Consider the following 25727-nt stretch of genomic DNA (forward strand, 5'->3'; position numbering starts at 1 on the left):
CTGTGGTAAATATGCTCAACAGAATACTAGTCAGCTACTAAAAAGACAGAATCCTTGCCTTTCTCCACATGAAGGGACCATGAGGTGATTATGCTAAGAAAAAACAAATTAGGAACAAAAGTCAAATACTGAATGAAATAACTCATGTGTGAAACATAATTTAACAAAGTAAAGAAACTAATAAAATGTAACAAAAACAACTTCAATTTTGGGAAAAATGTAGTGATTATCAAAGGTGAAAATGAGTGAAGAGTGGGGGGAATAGTGAGAGAGGGCCAATTTTATATGACTTGGATTGGAATTATGGCCTTGGGTGTGGTGGGTACAGACATATACGGAATTGTAAAACCACTCCCGACAGCTACACATTATTGTAAACCAACCGTAAAGCCATAAATATTAAAGAGAGGAAGGAAGGAAGAATAAAATCATTGATGCTAGATATCAATGACACTCCAGTTAAGTCTTCAATGACTGAGTTTTCACTATAAATCTCCCATCTGTCACTATTTTAATATTTCCAGTGATTAGAGATTCAACAACTCTAGAAAGCAGTTACAATTAAGAGGTTTCATGTTATTCTGAAAGAGAAGAGGGAGCAGGTATCATCCTCTTAGCAAAACGTCGTCTTTCAACACCCAGGCATCTATTCACCCTCATCAGAGAGACGGCAGAGAATGGGATCGCCATGCTGGGACCAGTGTTGTAGTTTTTGCATGTGTCCCCAGCTCAGGATCAGAGTTTTCCCCGAAGTACATAAGAATCAATGTTCCTATTCTAACTGGGAAATCTCTCTCATATCCATTTCCATGACTCTAAGTTAGCCTCCCTTTATTGTGCTGTGGTTACTGCGGTACAGCCCACCAAACCTAGCTCGCTCCCCTCTTCAATCTATCCATACCCCATAATCAATGATTTTCCCAAAGACAGATTTCCTACTTGCTGTTCCTTTCAAGTCCAATCTCCCCTATTTAATCAGCAGCAAAGACCTTGGCCCCAATCAACCTGTTTAGTGTGATAGTAACCTCCATGACCTCTCTGTATTATGCACTTCCTCAACTATGGTTTTCCAAAACACCTTTCACTTTCTCACCTCCCAGTCTCTATCACTTCCCTGGCTTAGACGCCCTCTCCTCTTCTAGCCAACCAAACAAATGTCCACTCCTCTCTCAAGCTCAATCAAATAATCATATTTTCATCTTTGAAGTTTCTTCTAGGTGCCTAAGAGTTAGTCACTGTCCAGTTAGAAAACACAGAGACTATTTTTGTATATACTTCTATATACTGCATTAATACAAAACAATCTCCCAGAGGCAAAGATCATACAACATTCATGTTTCCATGCCCAAACCCAGACTAGAGTTTCATCCATTTATTCACAGGTATATCTGGCATATGGTAGCAAATGAGTGAACATAGTAATGCATCAAATTGATAGAGAAATGCATCATTAGCTTCCTGTGCAAATACTTTACTAGAACTCTGATATTATCCAAGTGAAGCAGCAAAGCTGTGGCCAGAGATTTCCAGGTGAGAAATGACTCGGTTATTGAAAAGCTGACCTACCTTTCAGCTCATTCCAAGAAAAGGCTCCGCTCACCCTCTTGGTCACTGCAGAGTTTACCTTTCCCATGAGTCAGGGCTCACCCCACACTGGGTGTCAACTTCCTACTTCAGTTCCTGAAATGATTCGTTTTCATAGCAAACAGCACTGAAGCTCCAGGTGCCAAGGTAATTCTTTTTCTCTTTCCTGGGAACTCAACAGAATTCAACTCAAGTGGCAATTCATTAAGAGCAATACAGGCACTGCTGTGGCATGGAGCAGAACTGCCATGAGCTCCCAATGTAATGGTTAGACCAAGACAGACTAAAGGGGGCTGGAGAGATAGCTCTACAGGTGAAGGGCATGCTTTGCACACTGGAGGCTCAAGTTCTATTTCTGGAATCATATGTCCCCCCCCCCTGAGCACCACTGGGAGCACCCCTCAAGCACATAGCTAGAACTCCAAGCACTACCAGGTGTGGTACACAAATAAAAGGAATTAATAAATTTAGTAAAGGTTAATAAAGAACAGCAACAACAAGGGGGGAAGGTTGGAAGGAAAATAATAGATTTTTAAAACCTGGCTAAAGGACATACGTAGACAGAGAATCAACATTATTTCTTTGTTGCTGTTGGTTTGGGGTCACACCAATGAAACTCACTCCCAGATCTGTGCTAGGGGGTCACTTCTGGTAACACTTTGGGGAACCTTATGGTGCTGGGTGTCAAACGAGGGTCTTCTGCCTGAAAAAAATCTGCACAAAGAGTTTGCAGTACCTCCTCTACCTTCAATCTTACTTCTTAAGTGTGAATAGTCACAGAAACGTTAGCTATCACAACTCTTCATGGACTTTCTCTTCTCCTTCAACCAAGACCCAGCACAAATAATAGCTTCTGCCACATGTTCCAGTGGATTGGCACATTCCATCAGTCCTTCATCTGTGTCTTTCTTAAGGCACATCCCCACATTTTATACAGAGATGAACACACTGCTAACAACTAATCAAGTTTCTACAATCTAGAGATACCCTTCAAACCTCCCAAATTCTGTAGCACTGGAGCACTGTCATCCCGTTGTTCATTGATTTGCTCGAGCGGGCACCAGTTATGTCTCCATTGTGAGACTCGTTGCTGTTTTTGGCATATCGAATATGGCACGGGATACTCTCAGTAGCTTGCCGGGCTCTCCAAGAGGGGTGGAGGTATCAGAATTGAACCCAGGTCGGCCACCTGCAAGGCAAACGCCCTACCCACTGAGCTATTGCTCCAGTCAGTCCCCCTTTAAAACCTTTTAAAAGTCATTCCATTAAATAAACATTTCTTCTCTCTCCCTCTTTTAATTTATCTATATTCAATATTCGAGAGTGAAGTAAATTATAAAGCCCCTAGGTATGGTATTCACTACACCCACACACAAAGTACTAGGGTCATCCTCCACTAAAAAGATTCCTCTTCTCAGTCCTCCCCGTTCCCACCTACCACTTCCCTTCAGTAACCACTACACTTTTCAGAGAGTCCAGGAGTTAGTTTTATTGTTGGTTTTTATTGCCAATTCAATAGCTTAAATTATTCATATTCCACATATGAATTAAATTAAATAATTGTCTTTCACTTCCCCACTTAGTTCACTTAGCATAATCACCCTGAGGTCCATCCCTTTTTGTCCCAAATGGCATGATTTCATCTTTTTAATGGCACAGTACTGTAACGCAGTGTTGTATTCGGATGCCTTATCCAGTAAGCTGTTGTCAGCCACTTCCAGTGAACGTATGTCTTGACTAACATGAATAATGTTGCTATGAACACAGAGGTACAAAATCCTTTCAGATTAAGGCTTCCGTATCCTTCAGATTCATGCCAAAGAGCGGTATCAATAGCTTACATGGAAATCTCTATAGTTTTCCATAGAGATTGCACCAATTTCATTCCCCCCAACAGCACACCAGGTGAGGAAACATTCCCTCCACACATACCTTTCAGTCTAACTAAAACAGATGTGTGCTTAGTGCTTGCTCAGCCTGGCCTGATGCATATTCATATTCCCTGTACTCATTTAACACTCACCTGCAAGTATAGTTTTTCCTCGGAATCAGAACACCTCTGAGATTGAACAGGGATACTATTAATACCAGGATGCTGCCCTTAATCAGGGCCATCCTGGGCAAACCAGCAAGTACAGTCCAGCTATCTCTCAAGCGTAGGAGGAAAGTATTATTGTTAAAGTGGGGTTTTACAGACAAGAAAATTAAGTTCAATAGTAAAATCAGGAATTCCTTCACTTCTAAAATGTGGTCTCTGGCCAGGAATAGGGCTGAACGGTAAACGGCATGCCTTGTATGCAAGCAAAGTGGGTGCAAACCAAACACTGTACTTATAAAGAAAGAAACACAAAAACTAACAAAGCCTTCCAATGCAGAAAACTCATTTTGTCTTGAGTATTCTATAAGAGGGAAGGTGCCCTGCCTCCAGAAACCCGCTTAGTATGGCACCTAAGCTGTGGTTGGTGGCCTGAGTAACTAAGGAAAGCTGACAAGGCTGGGGCAGAAATCCCCTGCAAAGCCCAAGGTGCACCTTCTTTCTGTTGCTGTCCTAGAGTTGCGGTTGCTACTGTCAGTTTACCTCACCAGGGGTGCTAGGGGCCAGCAGGGCTACAAATTGTGCTGCCAGGATGGGCCATGCAATGCAGCAATAAGGCCTGGGGTCTGTTCCTATCAAGCATGTCCTCCACCCTTTGAGTAATCACCTGGCCCACAAGTCCATCTCTTGAAGGTCAAGGAAAGAACCCGGCTCCTACCTGCCTCCGATCCTCTTGGTGACCTGACCCACAAAAGATCCCCACACACTTTTCCGACCAAGGACCGGATCAGCCTTCACCCCCACTCTTCCATTTGAACTCCAAGAGGCTTTGCTAGGAGGAGGCCATAATACAAGCAATGATTGCAGTAGAAGCAAACAACATAGACAAAACCCAGGAGACCGTGGGAGAGTCACAGCAGGAGAAGGGGCATGGCACAGCTCTTCACTGCACAGCCTGAAGATGACTGTGAATGTCTGGGGCCCTCACCCCACTTTGTAGAGCATCTCAACAGCAACTCCCTCACTCGTGAAACATCTAGAAATGAGCACGTATATCAATGCAAGGCTGTGAGCCCAACCCAGAGAGCACCCAGCATTGAGAAGCACAGTGAGGACTTGCTCAGAGCGGTCTGGGTATTCACCCCATGATTCACAGGGCAAGATGCCATCACTGGGGCTAGACACCATGCCGGGCACCAGGAATGGTCACATGTGCACCCAACATGACAGTATTACAGTCAGCTGCTCTGTATAAAACACCATCATGGAAATGTATTTGGACCTCACAAATGCACTGAGATACACTCTGCCATCTCTGAAGGAAACTGAAGCTCAGCAATGGTATAAAGTCCACCTAAGAACACAGGGCAAAGAAGGCTGGCACAGACATAGGTTCTTACTTTCTCTAGTGCTAGCACAGTGAAACTCAGACCCTCAGGGTTCTGGGATCTCCAAACCTGATTTTAAGTTGTCAAAGTCACAGAAGAAGGCTACTAATTAAAAAATGATAAAATAAGGATTTGTCTCCTATGTGCTGGGCTTGTTCACAACTTTCACATTCACTGCCTCATGTTCACTTGCATGAAGGAGGACATAAGCTTAGAGACGACAGTCTGACTCTAACTCCACCACTTAAGGCTGACCCCCCCTGAGACTTGTTTCCTCACCCTTGAACTCCTGCCCGCATTCCATGAGACAAGACTCCTGATGAACTCTCTCTTGAATTGCAATTGTAAGTGAAGTCATAAAAACAATTACAAAAATGCATTCGCCATATAAAAAGTGCTACGAGGGCTATGAAATACTAATGGGTTCCGCAAGATGGATAGTGATGGACAGGTTTAAGAGGGAAGGAAAAAAAAACAGGAGGATATACCCTGCAAATGGTTCTAATACTGGAAGCCTGAAAACCTCTAGGTAAGCACAAGTGAGTAAAAGGAAAAGGGGGGTGCGCGGAGGCCCTCATACACAAGGAACCTCTGGATCATCAGAGAATCATCAGAAACTTGGTTGCAGATGAGTTGGATATAAACGTCAGTCAATGAACTAAATTCTGAAAATACAAAATACACACAAACACACACACACACACACACACACACACATTCAAACATACAGTCTTCCATCACCTTATCTGCAAAGTGCAAAGCAAGGTTCAAGTAACACTACAAAGATCTCCAAATTATATCCTTTCCGAAATCCTGCAAAGCAAAACCCCCAGGGGTGGTGTGTGCGTGGAAGTTGGCCCAGCAGAAACCACTTTGAAAGAAAGCTGCCAAGGGACCCCATCCCAGCAACAACAACAACAACAAATTTATATCTAAGGCTGATCAGCTGGCAAATAATGAGAAGCCAAAGAGCAATAAATACGCTATCTGAAGTGATTCTAACCAGCATGTGGCTTGTAGAATCTGATTTCCTTTCCTACACTGTTGACCTGGAATAGGCCTGGTGTCTGCAATCCCGAATTACCATAGCAGGGTTTTTGCCTCTGGTCTCTGCTGTTTCTCTGCCACCAGGACTCTCTGAAACACGGCTCCAACAGTTCAAAAAGTTACACAAGTCCAGCTCCTTCCACAACCCCAGTTGTCATCCTCAATTCATCAGCCCTTTTACTATCTAACCAATCCCATCTTCCAGAGTGTTCTCCACACATACACTTCTACTCCCCACATACTCTTAGACCTCAGGTGCCTCCGCTTGGAAAGCGCTTCTACTGTTGGCCATCCTAGAAACTCCTACTCATTCTTCAAAATCCCACCCAAATGTCTTCTTTTCCATAAACATCCATCTATTCTTCCACACTGCTCCTTATACGGGACTCCCTTTTTCCATCTTCTAAGGGGGGGTGTTCTGTTTCAGTCTCGCCTACTCTGAAGTGAAGAGCCATGGCTGACAATATCCAGCATTTCTAGGTGACACACTTTGATTACTCAGTGCTTAACTGAATGAGACACATTCTTTTTTTTTTTTTTTATGGACTCAGACTTTATTTTTCAGAGAAGGAAGAGTCAGCAAGTTAAGAGTACAACAGAATTAACACTATTCTGCCTACTTTTGGGGTCACATCTGTGTCGCAGATTTGGTTTTAAGTTGAATGGTTGTATTTCTGAGTCCTATACCTGGGAAAACAGGGCCATGAGTTATTCTAATTGTATATGCAGTCAATGTAAATACACACTCATGTTTAAACCCAAACATAGATGCCAGAATGAGACACATTCTTATCGGAGACATGCTTTAGTGCATATCAGAAACAAAATAGATCTGATCACATATATGTGGAGTAGAAGGAGCAAGGAGTCTGGGAACGGAACAACTTCAAGACACAGGAAGGTTTTTTTGTCTGAAACTTAAAGGATCTAAACTTTTAAGAGGCAGAGACAATGGAGATGTTTGGAAGCAAATGAAGAATAGACTGTATAAGCAAAACAATGAAGAAGAAAACAAGAAGGGGCCAAGGCTATATCTCAGTGGTTAGAGCACAGGCTACATGTAATTGGGGCCCAGAGTTCAATCCCCAGCATCCTAAAGTAGAAAAATAGGAATATTCGCTGACAATACAACCTCCTACCCGTGTTAGCAGAAAATGAAATAACAATCAATTGTGACTGCAATTATTGTTAGAGGAGCAAGTTAGAGAGTCAGCTCAAAATTCCCAGTCCTCCAACCCTGATCTGGAAGTGGTACTATGCAGAGCACTTGTGGCTGTTACTTCAGGTTCTCCTTCTTGGTTACTATAAACAAGATCCTCTCCTCCTCAGGGCGAGCAAGTGGTGAGATAACTAAGCTAATCATCTCTTCCTGACAAACATTTATGGAGCATGTACCATGAGCCAGAAGCCTCTCTAGCATTAAGATTATGGCCATTATTAGCATACCCAGGTATGCCTGAAGAATTGTAAAAATAAAATAAAATAAAAATTTTTAAGTGTCCTGGAACAATTTAGGATCATCCTTGTGGTCTCCATGAAGTCTGTTTTGGTTTGTTTTCAAGACACACACAGTACTGTTCAGGGCTTTCTCCAGGCTTTGCACATGGGGATGGTCATTCCTGGCAGTGCTCAGGGAACCATACATGACGCTAAGGATCAAACCTGGGTCAGCCATGTGCAAGGCAAGCACCTGCTCATTGCATTATCTGCCCAGCCCCACAAAGTCTATTTTAAGTGGAGGGGTAAAAAAAAGCTTAGCAAAGCAGAAACACAAGTGGTGGCCAGTTATGATAGTCTGTCAGTAAAAATTGCTCATTCATTTAATAGTTACTAAACATTTCAGGGCACCAAAAGGAGAAGTATTCAAAGATGAAAAAATTAAGATCTTATTTAAATTCTGACTTTCACGGCGCTGGTTTCCTCATACCAGAAAATCCCTTTATCTAGTGAATCATCGAATTTCAGATGAACCTGAGACAGGTAAGTCACAGGCTGAACTTAGGTTGATCCCTATGAGTCCTCAGTCAGAAAGTCTCCGTCATAAAAAGGGTCTGTAGAACCTAGCGGCAGACTGGATCCAATTGGAATTATTTGGCTCTATATCAAACAGACATTTAACAGTGTCACAGGGCTAAGACCAAGACCCTTCATTACTTCCCTACTTTGTTATCTTATTGCCCCAGCTGACTCTTAATAGGGAGAGATCAAGATGTTAATACTATAGACCATAAAGGCAAGGATGGAGAGATGGTGGGACAGCATTCGAGAAAGATGTTCTATTATCTTCAGTTAAGTTTGAAAATAGGTAAATATAAGCATGAAGTAGAGGGAAGAGTGGCATTTTGTTTGCTTTGTTTTCTTTATGGGCTATAGTCAATTATTGAGGACTACCCTCACTTCAATGCCCAGGGGTCACATCCAGCAATTTGGGAGGACCATGAGATGCCAGGGACCAAACCAAAGTTTCCCACATGTAAAGAATATGCTTCCACACTTTGAATCATGTTCCTAATTCAATAATAGCATCTAAAAAAAGGCATAGAAGCACAAATATGAAATTGAGAAGCCCGTTTGCCCTCGATGATGGAAATGTATGAACGCGTAATTAATTAAACTAAAATTGAAAGGAAGAATAGTGAAAAACAATGTTGATTTGAACTTTTTTGTTCTGGGGACACAGAATAAAAGATGATGAGGCTATAGATCTAGCAAAGGCTTGAAACTCAGCCATGTTCCTTACCAGCAGAGAATCCAATTAGTCTCATCAGCAAAATGAAACTAATGATCATAAAACACTTTTTAATGAATGAGTTTGATAATTGCACAAGCATGAGTAGCACTGAAAAAAATCTATCAAATTATATCATTGTGTTTACTATCATTAAGAAAAATCTACAGGGGGAATGGAAGATACAGTGGGTAAGGTACAGTTGCCTTGCACTCAGCCAACCCGGGTTCTATCCCTGGCACCCTATATGGTCCCCCAGGCCCCACCAGGGGTTATCCCTGAGCACAGAGCCACAGTAAGCTCTGAATACAGCCCAAGAAACAACAAGAAGGAAGGAAAGAAGGAAGGAAGGAAGGAAGGAAGGAAGGAAGGAAGGAAGGAAGGAAGGAAGGAAGGAAGGAAGGAAGGAAGGGAGGGAGGGAGGGAGGGAGGGAGGGAGGGAGGGAGGGAGGGAGGGAGGGAGGGAGGGAGGGAGAGAGGGAGGGAGGGAGGGAGGGAGAATGAAAGAAAGAGAAAGAAAGAGAGAAAGAAAGAAAGAAAGAAAGAAAGAAAGAAAGAAAGAAAGAAAGGAAGGAAGGAAGGAAGGAAGGAAGGAAGGAAGGAAGGAAGGAAGGAAGGAAGGAAGGAAGAAAGAAAGAAAGAAAGAAAGAAAGAAAGAAAGAAAGAAAGAAAGAAAGAAAGAAAGAAAGAAAGAAAGAAAGAAAGAAAGAAAGAAAGAAAGAAAGGAAGAAAGAAAGAAAGAAAGGAGGGAGGGAAGAACAAAAAGATAAACATTTTCTTTCTCAATTCTATAGTTGACCTACTTCCAAGATGAATCTCATTTAGTCTTTTGTCACTCGCCATATCAATTTGTAGAAAGTCAAGAAAGGGAAATTCTATAGGTGTCTCCTCATTTCTGGAAGCTGTATTTGGAATCCCCTGACCATTGCCTCCAGCCTTCAGTGCTGCTAGTGACCCACACAGCACTTTCTCATTCTCGCGTCTTCCCTTCGTCCTTTGCCCTCCTCTCTGCCTCATACACACCAAGCTCAGAGTTTTCCACGAAGCCAGCAGTACTTTCTTGGGTGTAGCACAAACTTGACCTCCTCTGTCCTCACCTTATTTCTTCCAGCAGAGCCCAGCCCTACAAAGTCAGAATCCAAAGTCCACCCCCAATGAACTAGAAACTCCTCCCCTTATAGTGCCCAGGGACAAAGACTTAGGTTCACTCAATCAAGGATATGTCACTATGCTTCCTGCAATACCATCCAAATACCTAATCCTAGAGATGATTCCAGAGCCACTGCCAGTCTTGCTTTCATGTGTATTTCTAGAGAGCACTCAATGGTCCCAAGAGCCTATGGGATAAATATAAATCTCTCTATATTTTTTTTTAAATCCTCTACTTTTGTTATTTTCCAGTCACCTTCATGGTATTCATTCAAAACTCATCCAATAGTAGGATTAGGGTTAGGGTGCGCTGGAGAGAGTCGGTGCTTACTCTGCATGTGGCCTATCTGGTTTAATCCCTGTCATCCCATATGGTTCCTTTAACCCCGCCAAGAGTAATCTCTGAGCTCAAAGTCAGGAGTAAGCGCTGAGCATTACTCAGCATGGCCCAAAGTAAAATAAAATATAAAAACAAATAGTCTCAAAGTGGGAAGATAGTGCGAGAGGCTGACCCTGAGCATGACATGACCTCCCAAGTATCATAGAAGCAAGATTTGAGGACACTGGTGGTCCCCAGCACTGAGGGACCTGAACAAACTACACCACATCCTTGGGCCCTAGCGTGGAAGGAACCATTGGCCCAGTTATCCCCAGATCCCTACTTGGGAGGCACCCTCCACAAGCCACAGAAAAAATACTGAGCCTCAACAAATCATCCTCCCTTTGGGCAAGTACTTTTCTGTCCAAGCCTGGTTCCATCTTCCATCCAAGGTTCTTCCACTCGGGGAGCACTTCTATGTCAGATTCCTTCAGATAACCACACCTTCCCTGGGAACTTTCTTGAAACAAACACTTCTTAGTGCACAACAGCCAAAAATGAACTCTATACAGTTATACCCTCCGCTTAACCTTCTCCAAGAACACATAAGTGCCCTCAGAGGATCATGTCCTTATATTTATATCCCTGATGTTAACCAGTTCGCGGGTCACAGTAGACTCCAGAACTTTTGTTTTATACATATCATTCCAACTTTCTGAGTAAACACAGCTCCACATTTCATCCTTTAGTTTGACCTTGTTACCTGGAGTCTTCTATCTCCCTGCCCATTGTTTTTATTTAATGCAGCACATTTCTGGCCTAAGGAGGCTTCCCAAAGTTCATGAGTTACATTCTGCTCTTGACCAAGATCTATCAACCTTCCAGGATCTTTTCATATGGTTGGTTGGTATAAAACCACACCCAGGAGTGCTCCAGAATCCCTCGGTGGTGCTCAGGGGATCATGTAGTATCAGGGATTGAACCCAGGTATCCTGCATGCCCTCAGCCTTCTGAGCTATGTCTTTAGCCGCAACTTTCTAGGATCTTAAACAAAAATTTTGCACTCAAATTCAATCTGATTTTTCCCTGTTCCCAACAGACCAAGGCCACTTCCTCAAAAGCCAATGTCTTATATTAACAGTAATAGTCATAAAATTCCTTCTGAGTTATCATTTTGAGCACATTTCTAATTATCTACGTAACTTGGGTAAAAGTTAAATGGAAATGAGACTGTCACCGGGTTGTTGTTGTTGTTTTTCAGATATTCAAATGGAATATCTGATGGGGAACTGTGTTATGAAGTGCAAAGCAGTGTATGTTCATCAAGGGTATGATTAACAAATTCTATCAAATCTAAATTATCCAGCAGCAAGATGTGCCATTATCAATCTAGAATGAAAATTCTGCTCAACTATGACACACCTGTGATTAGAAGACAACCCAATTTCGTTGACAGTAAAATATGAATGTGTTTTAGAATTGATGAAATACAATTTCTTTGTCTCAATAAAATACAGGAACTTACTATAAAGTTGATACTTGCCAATGGGACACAACACGTGCTAATATCATGTCAAGAAGATGAATGAATACATGACTATTCCTTGAGCAAAATGTTGGGGGGTTGGGCCATACCTGACAGTGTTTGGGAGACCATATGCAGTGCCGAAACTAAGTCAGTGGCAGCTGCATCCAAGGCAAGCACTTTATACTCTTTGACCAAATCATTATCTCTTTTTACTATATTTGTGTGGCCGGAGACCTCCCCCAATATTAGCTCCTTCTCTTAATTACATTCCAACGTGTTTCAAACCCCCAACATAATGACTTCAACCAGATCCGAACCCCTAAGCCTGGCATTCATAAGGCCCTTCATAATGAAACTTCCTTCCCCACCATCCACTACCTGGACATTACCCTCTCCAGAATGTTCCTCCAGAAGGATCCTTCTCTGTCTAGTCATAGGAACCAGTCCAGCAGTTCCCTCAAGTGAGTTCACGACCCTCCATTGAGTACAGACTCCAGGAGACCGCCTGAACAGAGTCCGGCCTCACCCCAACACTCTAGGCAACTAACCCCAACTACCTATATTCCATCTAAACTATAAAGGTGGGTGAGGTTGGGGTACTGCCTTACGAGCACCTGATAAAAGATACACACTTTTCCACTGACCCCCTGGTGCCCACAGAAATCCTGGACAGAAAGACTGGTCATAGCATAAAGAATCCTATTAGAAAGTTCTCCCCCACCCCACTAGCTTCTACCCCCTCCAAGCCTGGCTCCCCCCCCCCCCACCTCCTAATGAAGAGGGGAAGGGGTGGAGTTAGCTGGTGTCCCTCCCTCCACTGAAAGACTTTCTTCAAAGACACTAGTGCCTGGAGAGGTGGGCCAAGAATTCCCTAACCCCTTAGTGAGAAAAAGAGTTTTATGAGGAGGCCAGCAAAAGTGGGAGGAGCTGGGAAAAGAACTGGGGACTGGAAGCAAAGGTATGCGAGTATGTAAGACAAAGAAGCTCAGGGTCTTAGTTTCTCAGCACTGTGACAGGACTGGAGAAGGCAGTGGAAACCTGGGAAAGGAAGGGCGAAAGTCATAAAGATTTTAGCACCCTGAAATCCCAAAGCACTCCTCTGTCCCAAGTGCTCAAGGCACAATTCCAGTGCTTACCTCCTAAACGCTCACCCCCGACCCAATTCCCCCAGACACAGCCACATTTACAGTTTTCTCTCTCCACAACTTATTTAGCTGGCGAGGGTCTGCAGCTCCCCCCACGCTAACGGCATTCACACCTCCCAGCCCTGACTAGCTTCAGAAAAGTCCCCATCCTTCGCAAGCCCTGGGCTAGGGCCGCACCCGCGCCCTCGGGGAAACCCAGCTCAGACCCCTCCCCTGGGACAGGCCATCAAAGTGCTTTCCCTGAGTGCTTGTAAAACTTTCCCCGAGCCTGTCCCCCCAGCACTGCACACTTTCCGGAGTAGCCCAGGCCCTACCTGCAGGCGGGGACTGGGCCCTACCAGCCTCTGACCCAACAAAAGGCCTGACCCACCGTGGGGGCTCCAGAAACGCCAGGAGCAGGAACACTGGGGACCCTAAGGGTGCTCTCTTAAGGACGGCTGGGCCTCCAGCGAGCGCCTGGGGGAGGGAGGCCCGTCCCTCTCCCGGGCCCCTGGTGGTCCCAGCTGTAAAAAGGGGGGGACTCTGCTCCCTAGATTCCTAGGCCCCTTCCACGGTGACAACTGTGATTCCGCGAAAGCTTCAGGGTGTGGCCCCGCCCCCTCCGCGCCCAGAAGAGCCCCGGGCAGGGGGCGCGCGAGGAGGACTCGATCCCCGCCTGGCCCCGGGTCGAAGCTCCCCCTTCCCACCCCGCAACACTCAGGGTCCCCCTCCCCGCAGGTGTGCAGCCCAGCCTGCGCCCCGGCGGGGCACTTCCGCAGCGCGGGGCCCGCGGCCCCGGCAGAGCGCGCGCCCCGCGCCCCGCGCCCCGCGCTCCGGCCGCCCCCGAGGGCCGGGGGTGCCCGACGCGCCCGCGGGCGGAGGTGGAGGGGGGCAGGAAGGAGGATTTGCAACAATACCTCGGGGAGGAGGTAGCCGGGGCAGCGGCGGCGGCGGCGGCGGGAGGCGGAGGCAGAGGCGCGGGAGGAGGTGCCGGGGCACTCCCCCTCCCATTGTCCCCAGCCCCGGACAGGCCCGGCCCCGCGCCCCGCACCGCGCCCCGCGCCCCGGGCGCCCCGGGCAGCGCCGCCGGCCCTTACCTTGCAGCGCCCGGCTCTCCCCCGCTCGCCTAAGCTACTTGTCCCGGGAAAGCTCGCCCGGGCCCCGGGAGCGAACCCACAGACAAAAAGTGAAACTTCGGCAGGGCTGGAGCGGCTGCTGGTTGGTGCCTTCCCCCCTCCTTCCTCCCCACCGTCCCCACCCCCTCCTCGCGGGCTCCCGTGCGGTGCCCTAAGAGCTGGAGGCTGACGTCAGGGGCCTGAATTCCTGACTTTGCCTGCACGCATTTGTCCATGTAAGGTATGGGAAGGCGTGTGCCCGCGGGGCCGCCGCGCCGAGCTCGCCCGGCGGAGGCGGGGGCGCCTGCAGCCGGCGCTGGGCTGGCCAAAAGGTGGGCGCACCGAGGGCAGTTGATTTCCCGGGAGGAAGAGGAGGCGACGCGCGGATGCGGGGAGCTTGCAGGGGAGGAAGGGAGAGAGGGAGGTGTGGAGTCTCTGCTTGCACTGGAGGAAGAGGAAGGAGACGTAGAAGGAGGAAGCGGCCGAGTCTCAGGAAATTGGGGGGGTGGGGGTAGGAAGGGGGGCGGCATCTGCTATTCAGGCGCCAAATGAACGCTCTGGGCCTGAGCCGGCGAGATCCTGCCCAGGGATCCCCTTCCGAGATCCTGCTCGGGAGCCCCACCCCGGGCTCCCCGCAAGATTCCGAACCCACTGGATGTCAGAGTTGGCCAAGTCTGACTTTTCAGCCCGTCCCCTTCGTCCAAGAGAAAACTGACCCTCGGCGGGGACAAGGGACGTGCTCAGAGTCACACGCGCCCACACATCCAGAGCTGCGTGTCCAGCTCCCAACCCCGTGCCCACGGCTGGGCCTGACTCCGCCTTGGCACCGAGCAGCGAACCACGTTGGGTGTCCTTGGGCCTGGCAGACCACCGCAGGCGCAGACCTCCACTGCCCCCGGGGCCCCCCGGAGTCTGTTCCTGGAAGGCTGTGAAAAGACAGGAACAGCCGTGATGAGCTTTTGCTTCAGAACAATGTCGTCTGCCCTTTACTCAAATAAACGAACCCCCGCCCTGAAGTTAAACGTTTCTTTCACTGGAAACCCAGAAAGTTGACTGTTTCCGGCATCCAAGAAAAAAAAAATCAAGAGAACTGGGTGATCCGGTTTAAATAAAGGCAAACCTATTTTTGGTAGGTTTGGGTGGGATTTTTTTTTTTTTACCCCTTCTAGTTCTTTATTTGTAAACGTGAGGTTTATTAAAAGTCATATTATCAAAGGGCCACCGAGGGCGGTGGCATGGCCTGCACAGCGCTCGCTGCAAGGCTGTATTTCCTTGGATTTCTATTTTATCGAGACCTAAAATCACAACTCCTCGCCTCAGCGCATCACTGAAGCATTTGCACAAAAGTAAAAAAAAAAAAAAAAAAGTTTACAAGCTCTTCTTAGGAAGTAGGACAAATTGTTGTGCCCCTTGAACGCTTGAGGAGAAAGTTCCGTAAAGGGACTTATCCTACCCCCAAAGACCTGAGTGCTCTACCCCTTAGCCAGGCCTCCCAATCCCCCCCCAATAACATAATCCTGACCTCTGCAACACCTAATGCCCAATTATGCACATTCTGAGCAAGATATACATAATTATTCCTGAATCCTAAATTTGGTGGGAAATTTTTAGCCGAAAAGTGTGAAAGTATATATGATTACACTTAACTGTTTATTGGTTGTTTTGAATTCAGACATCGCTGAGTTCAAATTCATTTGCCTTACCATTTCTCAATTACACCAACAAAAATATAAAAAATAGCAATAGAGAAAAGATTAAGAGTACCTATTCTTGGACCAGGACTGAAGCAAAAATCACAGCAATAGCACAAAGGGCCTTTGCCTTGGATGCGGTCAACCCAGGTTCAATTCCTCTGTCCCTCTTCGCGAGAGCACTGTAAGCTACCCAGAGTATCCCGCCCACATGGCAGAGCCTGGCAAGCTACTCATGGTGTATTGGATATGCCAAAAACAGTAACAAGTCTCACAATGGAGATGTTACTGGTGCCCGCTCGAGCAAATCAATGAACAACCGGACAACAGTGCCACAGTGCTATATTCTAGGACTGGAGGGAGAGTACAGAGGGTAAGGTGCTTGCCTTGCAAGTGCTAGACACATGGTTAGATCCCCAGGACCCTTTATGGTTCCCCAAGCCCACCAGAGTGATTCCTGAGCGCAGAGCCAGTAGTAAGTTCTGACAGTAGCCAGTTATGCCCCCCAAAATACATATTTCATGAGATAATAAATAATATATCTCTTTGTATCTAACATACCTTGAAATATGAAACATGAGCTCAAAAGAGATTCGTTGTGGGGCCTTGGAAAGAGCATATCCTGTTACAACACCATTCGCTTACTCTATCCTTCCCATTTAAGCAAATCCATGCTGTGAGTGGTACTGTATAATATGACAATATCCTGAAGCCCACATAATAAGAATGAATTAACCCAGTCCTCGTTGGATATAACGGAATTTGACCAGCATCTCTTTTTTCTTTTTCCCAGTAACCTACTTATAAAGAATAATAAGGTTCTAATGAGGATTAATAAGATTTAATAAGGTATAATTAGAGTCATTCATTTTCTTCATCATACACATTATGAGAGTGCTGTGTTGGATTCAGAAATGCTACTATGTTGAAACTGTGGTATGGGTGTGTTAGGGAAGCTCGCTGTATTTCTCCTTCTGAACTATTTATGAGTTGCTCAGGTGGGCCTGGTGTTCACACAAGCATTGTATAAAGTTAATCACAAAAGATAATTTTGACTCATGAGGCACTCACCAGGAATCTAAGGGGCAAAGTTGTAAATTGGATGCTTGGTGAGTCACATGCAGCCGTGTCATCAGTGCAAACCCAAATCAAAAGGCGCTTCTCTGCTGATCTGGTTTCTTTTGTATTCTCACTTTTCTTAGCATGTATTTTCTCACTTTTTTCAACAGCTCTGCTCTGTTGCGGGGCTTGGGAAAGAAGGCCAAGCCATGTCAATTTGCAGATGTGATACTAGAAAAATACAGATTTATGAATTCAGAAACAAAAAAGAACCAGAGAATTTCAAATGAAATGAAGGTCTTGTGACCTGAGGACTATCTACCAGTCACCTGAAAGCTTACAGAAACTTCCTTTTTGGTCCCATGAAGGAGCATAAGACCTCGCGGAAGACAGCCCAGCAATCCCACCATTTCCTTGCATCCAATAAGTCCTGTACCCAAAAATCTTTGCATATCTATCTCAAGTCACTCCTCTCTTTGTGCCTGTGATATCAGGTGCCATTCAAAGGATTTTTTCTTGCACAGTTTATTTAATCCTCAAAAATAAACTTCTGAAATTGGCATCATTACTCCCTCTATTTTGCCTGTGAGGCAAATGAAACCCAGGGAGGTGAAATTGCTTATTCTTTACACATAGCATAAAACAGGTAAACTGAGATTCCCCCTGTGCCCAGGCAGCTGGGTGTTTTGCTCACTCACTCTTGAGTGACCATCTGGTCTCGGTTGGAACACTCCACTATGCCAAATTTATTATATTTCATGGCAACTAAGAGAAAAAGATAGGAAATGACCATTGGAGAAATACTAAAGACAAGTGGGCATAGAAGAAGGAAGGGAAATTAAGGAGCCTTCTGGTAGCACTCCCTGATGTAAAACCTATGAGGCCAAGCTCAGTATAACCTTCCGTCTTTTTTCTCAGTCTACCATGTGACCCAAACTCCAGTGAATTGAAATTCTCATGGTTTACATCTTACCTGTCCAAGCTTATTTGCCTTTACACAGGTAGGTTCTTCTTTCTCTTGTGTGCCTGCTTCCTTCTCTGTGGGACATTTGCCCCCTAACAAAAATCCCAACTCTAGTACAGTGGGTAGGGTGCTTGCTTTGCAAGTGGCTGATCCCGGTATCCCATATGGTCCCCCAAGCATTGCCAGGAGTAATTCCTGAGTGCTAAGCCAGAAACCATCCCTGAGTATTGCCCAGTATGACCCATAAAGCCAAAAAATAAATAGCACTGTAGCACTGTCATAGCACTGTCATCCCGTTGTTCATTGATTTGCTCAAGGGGGCACCAGTAACGTCTCCATTGTGAGACTGGTTGTTACTGGTTTTTGGCATATGGAAATACGCCACAGGTAGCTTGCCAGGCTCTCTGAGAGGGGTGGAGGAATTGAACCCGGGTCGGCCTCATGCAAGGCAAATGCCCTACCCACTGTGCTATGGTTCCAGTCCTAAATAAATAAATAAATAACAAAAATTCCAGCCCCAAAGTCAAAATAGTCCCCTGGGAAAAACTGCATAGAATATAGACAGCACAGTGAGCTTAGGAAAACATAGAACAAAACAATCTAGGGTCTTCAACATGGGCAAAAATAGAATGGGAAACTGTCGTGCCTTTATACTTTAAGGGTGCCTGCTGATGTGGTATGTACAATATCCCAGTCTCTGCTCTTAATGTACCCACTCACTAACTGTTCGTAATGTCTCTGTCAACTTAAACAATAAACTCTCATGCTGAGAATCAGGGTGGGAACCTATATTGTATTGAATACTTGGCTAGCTTGTGAGCTCACTTAGGGCTGTCCAGGTGACCCTGAAGCATAGGCAGTCCTTGTATGTGTGTGTTTGTGTGTGTGTGTGCATGTGTGTTTCATTCTCTGTGATAGACCTTTTCTGGATGGAGGCCAATGGTGCCGATCCAATTGACTTTATACACTTCTCCGCCCAATGGCAACACTTAACTAACGTCTTTAGACTCCTTTTAAAAAACACTTCTCCTGACAGGACTTCCCATCCTACTGTCATCTGCACTAGATAGATTTCCCCTCCAGAATACATTCGTCACTCTGCTTCCTCTCAGTCCAAATGATTCTGGATCGTGTCATAAGCCACTTTGTCTTTCTAAGGGATGCAGAGTGTACTTCATCTCTAACTCCTTAACACAGTGCCTTGCTTGTTTTTTTTTAGGAATTTAATTGGAGTGTGTATGTGTGTTTGTGTGTGTGTGTGTGTGTGTGTGTGTGTGTGTGTGTATTTTTAGTCGAAAACTTGGCTTCTTTTCTGTCCCACCAGCTTCTTAGGAAATCTCTTCCTTGATGCTCATCTATTCAAAACCTCCCCATCAATGTAAAATTTATTTATATTCTAGGAAAGATATGTATTTGTTGTCCAAAGCATTGCAACTTTTCATAAAATATGTGTTTGATTTCCTCTTAAATATGAACCCCTTTCCAGTAGATCTCCCATCTTGTTTCTCCTCTCAAGCAATCGAAGCTATGTTTAGGAAGTATATCTAGAAGTTTTCAGTGATCAAGTGACTAAATCTGTCATTTGCACTACAAATAAGCAGCATAATGAACACCTCCTCACTAGGAGATGGGTCATGTTATTTCAGACTATGAATCAAAGGCATGAGGAAGAACAGGATTAATAGTTGTCATTTGTTACAGTGTTCCTTGCATACTCGATCTATTCTAGGCCTTTGCACTTTTAGCATATATGGATTTTATCAATTACATAAGAATATGGTTCTGCTCTTAAAATAGATTCAGCATTAGACCAATGATTGATAACCAGGACCTGCCACTCACTCAAGCCTCCGTCCATTTCCTTCCAGGCTTCCAGATGACTGAGAAAACTGGTTCGAGGAACAGTGGTAAAAGCTAAAGCAAAGAATCAGAGAGCCGTTTCTTTCTTAGGTCCTGTGGCAGTTGGTCAGAAAGGCTGTGTCACCAATCATATATGCCAAACATGGTTCCAAACAAAATGCTATAACAAGATGCTAAATCTGGTAGGAAAGTAGTTAAGTTTTGGCCTCTACAATGCTGGAAAAGACCTTGGAGAAATATAAAATGAAAGTTTAATACTAATAAAGGCAAAAATTGAATAATGCATCCCTTAGGGGTTTTTTATTGTTAATGCAAAGAGACTGTTAATAAGAAAATTTGTTTAAATGCCCAGAAGAACATAGTGTGTTTGTTATGTGGGAGGGGGCATATACATAAAGATAAAACTCAACTAGAAATTTTTAAGATATATATGTAGACTATAGATCCTAAAGTATCTGGCTCTAAACAATTTGGAATGTTAGTCTGATTAAATATCATTATAAAGTAGCAGAGACAGTGCAGATATTCCAGATCACCCAATTTTAAGCTTTTCATTTTGTCCTGCAGCTTCTGATTTCCAGACATTAAAATACCTCTTCAGGATGACAAATGCAATACAACAACTAAAACCCAAAGAGCTTAACAACTCATTGAATGTTGTTTATCCTGATTATAAGTGGAAATGTTATTTCCATGACACTTCTGGAATTCTGGAGCTAGTCTTTGAATCCAATTTACAAAAGGAAAACCTGTCACATTGTTTTGTTGTCTTTTTTGCAAACACACAAAAAACAAACAAAAAAAAAACTTTAAGAAAACCCTATTCTGCTACTTTTAAAAACTCTGGCACTTCATGAGAAAGCGAATAATAATAATAAAGACTTGTAGTTTAATGTTGGACTGGAGCGGTAGCACAGTGGGTAAGGCATTTGCCTTGAACATGGTCGCCTCGGGTTCGATTCCTCCGTCCCTCTTGGAGAACCTGGCAAGCTACCAAGAGTATTCAGCCTGCACGGCAGAGCCTGGCAAGCTACCTGTGATATATTTGATATGCCAAAAACAGTAAGAAGAAGTCTCACAATGGAGACATTACTGGTGCCCAATCGAGCAAATCGATGAACAACAAGACAACAGGGCTACAGTGACAGTGCTACAGTTTAATGTTAATTTTCATTTACGAGAAATCATTCAAAGCAATCACCTCCTTTGAATGGTTATCAAATCCTGGCTTGTCGATCTCCAGATATTCTTTAAACAGAAAGGAATAACTGGTAAGAGACGTAGCTCAATGGTAGAGCCAGTATGAAGCCTTGGGTTCCATTCCAAACATAGAAGACAAGGAGCAGGAGGACAAAACACAAGATCTGGAGACTCTTTGCAGTATTTGTAAAAACATATCAGGAATCACACTTGTATTAGGAGCCAGAGAGATAGTACAATGGGTAAGGTGCTTGCCTTGCACACTGCAAATCTGGGTTCATATCCCCAACATTCCATATAGTCCCCCAAGCACTGCCAGGAGTGATTCCTGAGTATATAAAATTGCAATTTTGCACTATCACTATCACTATCATCCCGTTGATCCTCGATTTGCTCGAGCGGGCCCAGTACTGTCTCCATTTGTCCTAGCCCTGAGATTTTAGCAGCCTCTCTTTACCCGTCCTTCCCAACGGTGCCACATTAGAGGCTCTTTCAGTGTCAGGAGAATGAGCCCTATCATTGTTACTGTATTTGGCATATGAGTACGCCACGGGGAGCTTGCCAGGCAATTTTATATAGATTTTATATAACATATATAAAAATTTATATAAAAATAAAATTTTGTGGGGGCTGGAGAGATAGCACAGTGGGTAGGGCGTTTACCTTGCACGCGCCCAACCCAGGTTCAAATCCCAGCATCCCATATGGTCCCCTGAGCACCGCCAGGAGTAATTCCTGAGTGCAGAGCCAGGAGTGACCCCTGTGCATCGCCAGGTGTGACCCAAAAACAAAAACAAAAAAAAAATAAATAAATAAAATCTTGTATAAAAAAGTTTTCAATGTTTAAATGTCCAAGTTAATTTTTTTCCAGAAAGAACTTAAAGCAAATGGTAGCTTTTAATATTGTATAGTTAAGCAGTGCTCTCTTCCCCAGACTATCATTGTACCAGTGTCTGGTTCAAAAGGCCTTCTTAATGGTAGTGACTAGCTCATTCACATGAGCAGCAGCCTTTCACAATGAGATGAAAGCAATATGGTGAACGGTAGTGGTAGACTTCTTAGCAAATGCAGCATTAAAGATAACAAGCAGTTTACAGTTTGCTTACTCTGTTCTTCACACTTCATTGAACAATGGGAAAAATGATCTCAATGTTAAAAACAAAAACATCATCAGGCTTCCTTAATGATTTTTCTATTTCTCTCTATGTCTCTGTGTTTCTGTGTGTCTGTCTCTGTCTCTTGTCTATGTCTCTCTGTCTCTATCTCTGTCTCTGTCTCTCTCTCTGTCTCTCTCTCTCTCTCTCACTCTCTCACACACACACGCATACTAGATCTTTTCTGAAGTGAAGTATGATGTCACAGTTACTTTCTTAGAGGCATCAAGATAATGTAGATAAATTGTTACTTGGATTCTATCCAGGAGTTCCTCCAATTTTACCCATTTTTCAAGTCTAATTTTTAGCTAGTCATTGATTTTGCCACATCACAGGATCAGATTATCTGAGTGTTTGATTTATCCAACTCAGGCCTCTGCATAGGTCTGCTAACTTTTGGCCTCAGATGAGCTCAGCTGGTCGGAGAACTGTCTGTAAGCCCCTGAACATCCCGAGGTCAGGCAATGCTGTCGGACTAAGGCCTGTTAGTGCTAGTGGAGAAATATTGATGAATGGAGCTTTAATTCCTCTTGGGTCCACTCCAGATAAAAGGTTTTCAAACAGCTCGAGCACAAAGGAAGATATACCATGTTTGTTTGTGTTTTCCATGCCTAACAAGTATCTATTTTGCGTTACTATTTGGGGGTCTAGTCCCTACTGTGGTAATAAAGCTGCGACCCGAAGCAACTCATTTCTTCTCCCAAGGTCTTAGTCATTCATTCATTTCTCATTGACTAAAAATACCCTTTTCTGTGGACTTGAGCAATAGCACAGATGGTAGGGCGTTTGCCTTGCACTCGGCTGACCAAGGTTTCATTCCTCTTGGAGAGCCTGGCAAGCTACTGAGAGCATCCTGCCCACGTGGCAGAAACTGGCAAGCTCCCGGTGGTGTATTTGATATGCAAAAAACAGTAACAAGTCTCACAATGGAGACGTTACTGGTGCCTGCTCGAGTGAATTGATGAACAACAGGACGACAGTGCTACAGTGCAGTGCTACCCTTTTCTGTATCTTTATGTTACTAATTTACTAAAATCCTTATTTTAATAATTTACTAATGTACCCCCTTCTGTATCTTTATGGTATGGATCAGATAAAATATAAAATAAAAACTGTAAGTGCAAATGAGACCAGAGCCGTAGTAAATCATGTACGGTGTTTGCCTGGCACACATCCAACCCAGGTTTGATCCCCAAGACCCCATATAGTTCCCCAGGCACCACCAGGAATGATCCCTGAGCAGAATCATAAAAAGCAGAGCACAGTGGGACATGCTCCCCAAACAAAACAAAACAAAACAAAAATGTAAGTGCTCATTGTAAACTCTAAACATTTTGCAAAATAATGACACTTGTTCATTTGAATTCAGGATTCCTAGTACTGCTTTTCCTATTACCATTCTTACCTTTTCTGGCTGGAGCGATAGCACATCGGGAAAGGCATTCGCCTTGCATGTGGCCGACCCGGGTTCAATTCCTCTGCCCCTTTTGGAGAGCCCAGCAAGCTACCAAGAGTATCTCACCCGCACTTCAGAACCTGGCAAGCTACCCGTGGCATATTCGATATGCCAAAAACAGTAACAACAAGTCTCACAATGGAGACATTACTGATGCTCACTTGCTCCAGTAAATTGAAGAGCAAGAGATGACAGTGATATAGTACCTTTCCAAAGCTGCTCCCAAACTTAGCCTCTAGAGTTTTCTCAGGGTCTATTTAATTGGTAATTGATCCACCTATTGATAATAATGGATCTGTGAACCCTTAAGTGACCCTTGGTTTTCCAAAAGAGATCCTAGATAAGAAATTCTTTGTGGTATCAAGCTCTGAAATAGAGGATTACTAAATTGATGTCTTAATGTTCCTGAGTGCATTTTTTAAAGAAAAAAAGAGTGGTTACTGCATTGGAATGATGACTGAATCCCCAATTAAGTTCTTTAAAGCACACAGCTTTGACATTTTTATTTCTACCTCTGATTACAATTAAAGGATTATGCTTGATCACCATGGCAGAGGTAGGAAGAAGAAACAGATTTGATTTTGTTTCCTTCTATTTTATAATGAGTAATTATTACAGTTCAAAAATTACCTAAATTGCAAAGTCTCTCATGGTTGTGCCCCCACTTAATCAAAAGGCAGGTAGCATTCATACCTAAAGAATGAAGTAAATCAAAAATCCTGGGTCATTTAGCTGTCTGTATCTCTCATTACTTTGTTTGATGGTGAGATAATTTTGCTTATTCATATGTCCTTCTAGAATTGTTGTAATGCCAGAATATCTCTCTCATTAACATCTTTCATCTGAAAGTTTAAAAAAATAAATGTTCATGATTTTAAAAAAAGTGTATTGCTAGCTAAATTAGGGGAGCACTTTGTTCATTTGCCCTGGACAATCCAAGTCATGCTTTTTTGTCTAAGGATAATTATAATTATTAATAGCATAGCCCTTTACCCTAAGAAGCAACCTAATTTGGACTATTAGCTTTTTTTTTTTTTAGTATAGGACTTTATCAAGTCAACATCTTAAAAAATTAGGCCAGCGCAATAGTACAGTGGATAGAGTACTTTCCTGGGTGAAGGCCCAGGAATAAGTCCCGAGCACTGCCAGGTATGACAGGAAACAAACAGAAACAACAAAATATATTAATTAATGGGCAAGGTGCTGAAAATGCAACTGATCTGATCCTGTTACAGATATTCCTTGATGAAAAAGAAGACAAGGCCCAGAATGTGACTCCTTGGTGGCAGAGGAACCTGCCCGGCCTTCCTAAGACCAGGATTCTCAGCACCTCCTTATATTACTGAACATGAGCCCTAATGATGCAAAGTAAAAATCCTACTGAGGGTTAGGAAGATGAGCTAGAGGTTAGAGCATGTGCTTTGTATGTGGAAGCCCTAGGCTGGATGCCCACCAAATTTTCCAAGCACCTCTGGAAGTAACCACTGATCACTGAGCCAGGAGTAGCCCTGAGTACCTCGGGGTATGGCCCCAAACCAAATAAACAAAAAGTACCACTGTAGCACTCTCATCCCATTGTTCATGGATTTGCTTGACCGGGCACCAATAACGTCTCCATTGTGAGACTTGTTGTTACTGTTTTTGGCATATCAAATATGCTACGGGTAGCCTTCCAGGTTCTGCCATCTGGGCGGGATATCCTCGGTAGCTTGCTGGGCTCTCCAAGAGGGGCGGAGGTATTGAACCCGGGTCAGCCACGTGGAAAGCAAACACCCTACCTGCAGTGTTATGGAAAATGAGGCAAGAGGATGAGCAAAATTTGCAACTAGATGAGGAGAGGGGCTGGAGCAATAGCACAATGGATAGGGCGTTTGCCTTGCACGTGGCTGACTGGGGTTCAGTTCCCAGCATCACATATGGTCCCCTGAGCACCGCCAGGAGTAGTTCCTGAGTTCATGAGCCAAGAGTAATCCCTGTGCAACGCCGGGTGTGACCCAAAAAAAGCAAAAAAAAAAAAAAAGAAGAAAAAAAAGAAAGCTCCCCCAAGCACTGCCAGGAGTAATTCCTGAGTGCAGTAATTCCTGAGTGCAGAGCCAGGAGTGACCTCTGAGCATAGCCGGGTGTGACCCAAAAAAGCCAAAAATAAAAAAAAAAGATGAGGAGAGAACAGGCAAAGAATCAGGGAAATGGAGTAGGAGAGGCAGGTGATCTATCCAGATAGTACTTTATGCAAAGTTTACAAAGGATTTTTGACCAAGGGATGGGCTGTCTAGAGTCTACTCAGAATGACTGTTCTAAGCTTGGAAGGTCTAGGAATTTGCAAGGT

At 44.2% G+C, this 25727-nt stretch overlaps 1 protein-coding gene across 3 annotated transcripts in view; it reads right to left on the reverse strand.

Annotated features, from left to right (window-relative positions):
• LPP (LIM domain containing preferred translocation partner in lipoma) overlaps positions 1-14388 on the reverse strand; it is a 729416-nt gene extending 715028 nt beyond the window's left edge. For 2 of the 3 annotated variants that reach the window (XM_055129532.1, XM_055129531.1), the window contains exon 1: positions 14000-14388. The gene's annotated coding sequence lies outside the window, so the exon portion shown is untranslated. Of the gene's footprint in view, positions 1-13819; positions 13859-13999 lie in introns of those variants that run through there. The other variant, XM_055129533.1, reaches the window with a different exon arrangement.
• Between the last annotated feature and the right edge of the window lie 11339 nt (positions 14389-25727).

Source organism: Sorex araneus, chromosome 2 (genome assembly GCF_027595985.1).
Source record: "Sorex araneus isolate mSorAra2 chromosome 2, mSorAra2.pri, whole genome shotgun sequence".
In the NCBI taxonomy this organism is placed as follows: domain Eukaryota; kingdom Metazoa; phylum Chordata; class Mammalia; order Eulipotyphla; family Soricidae; genus Sorex; species Sorex araneus.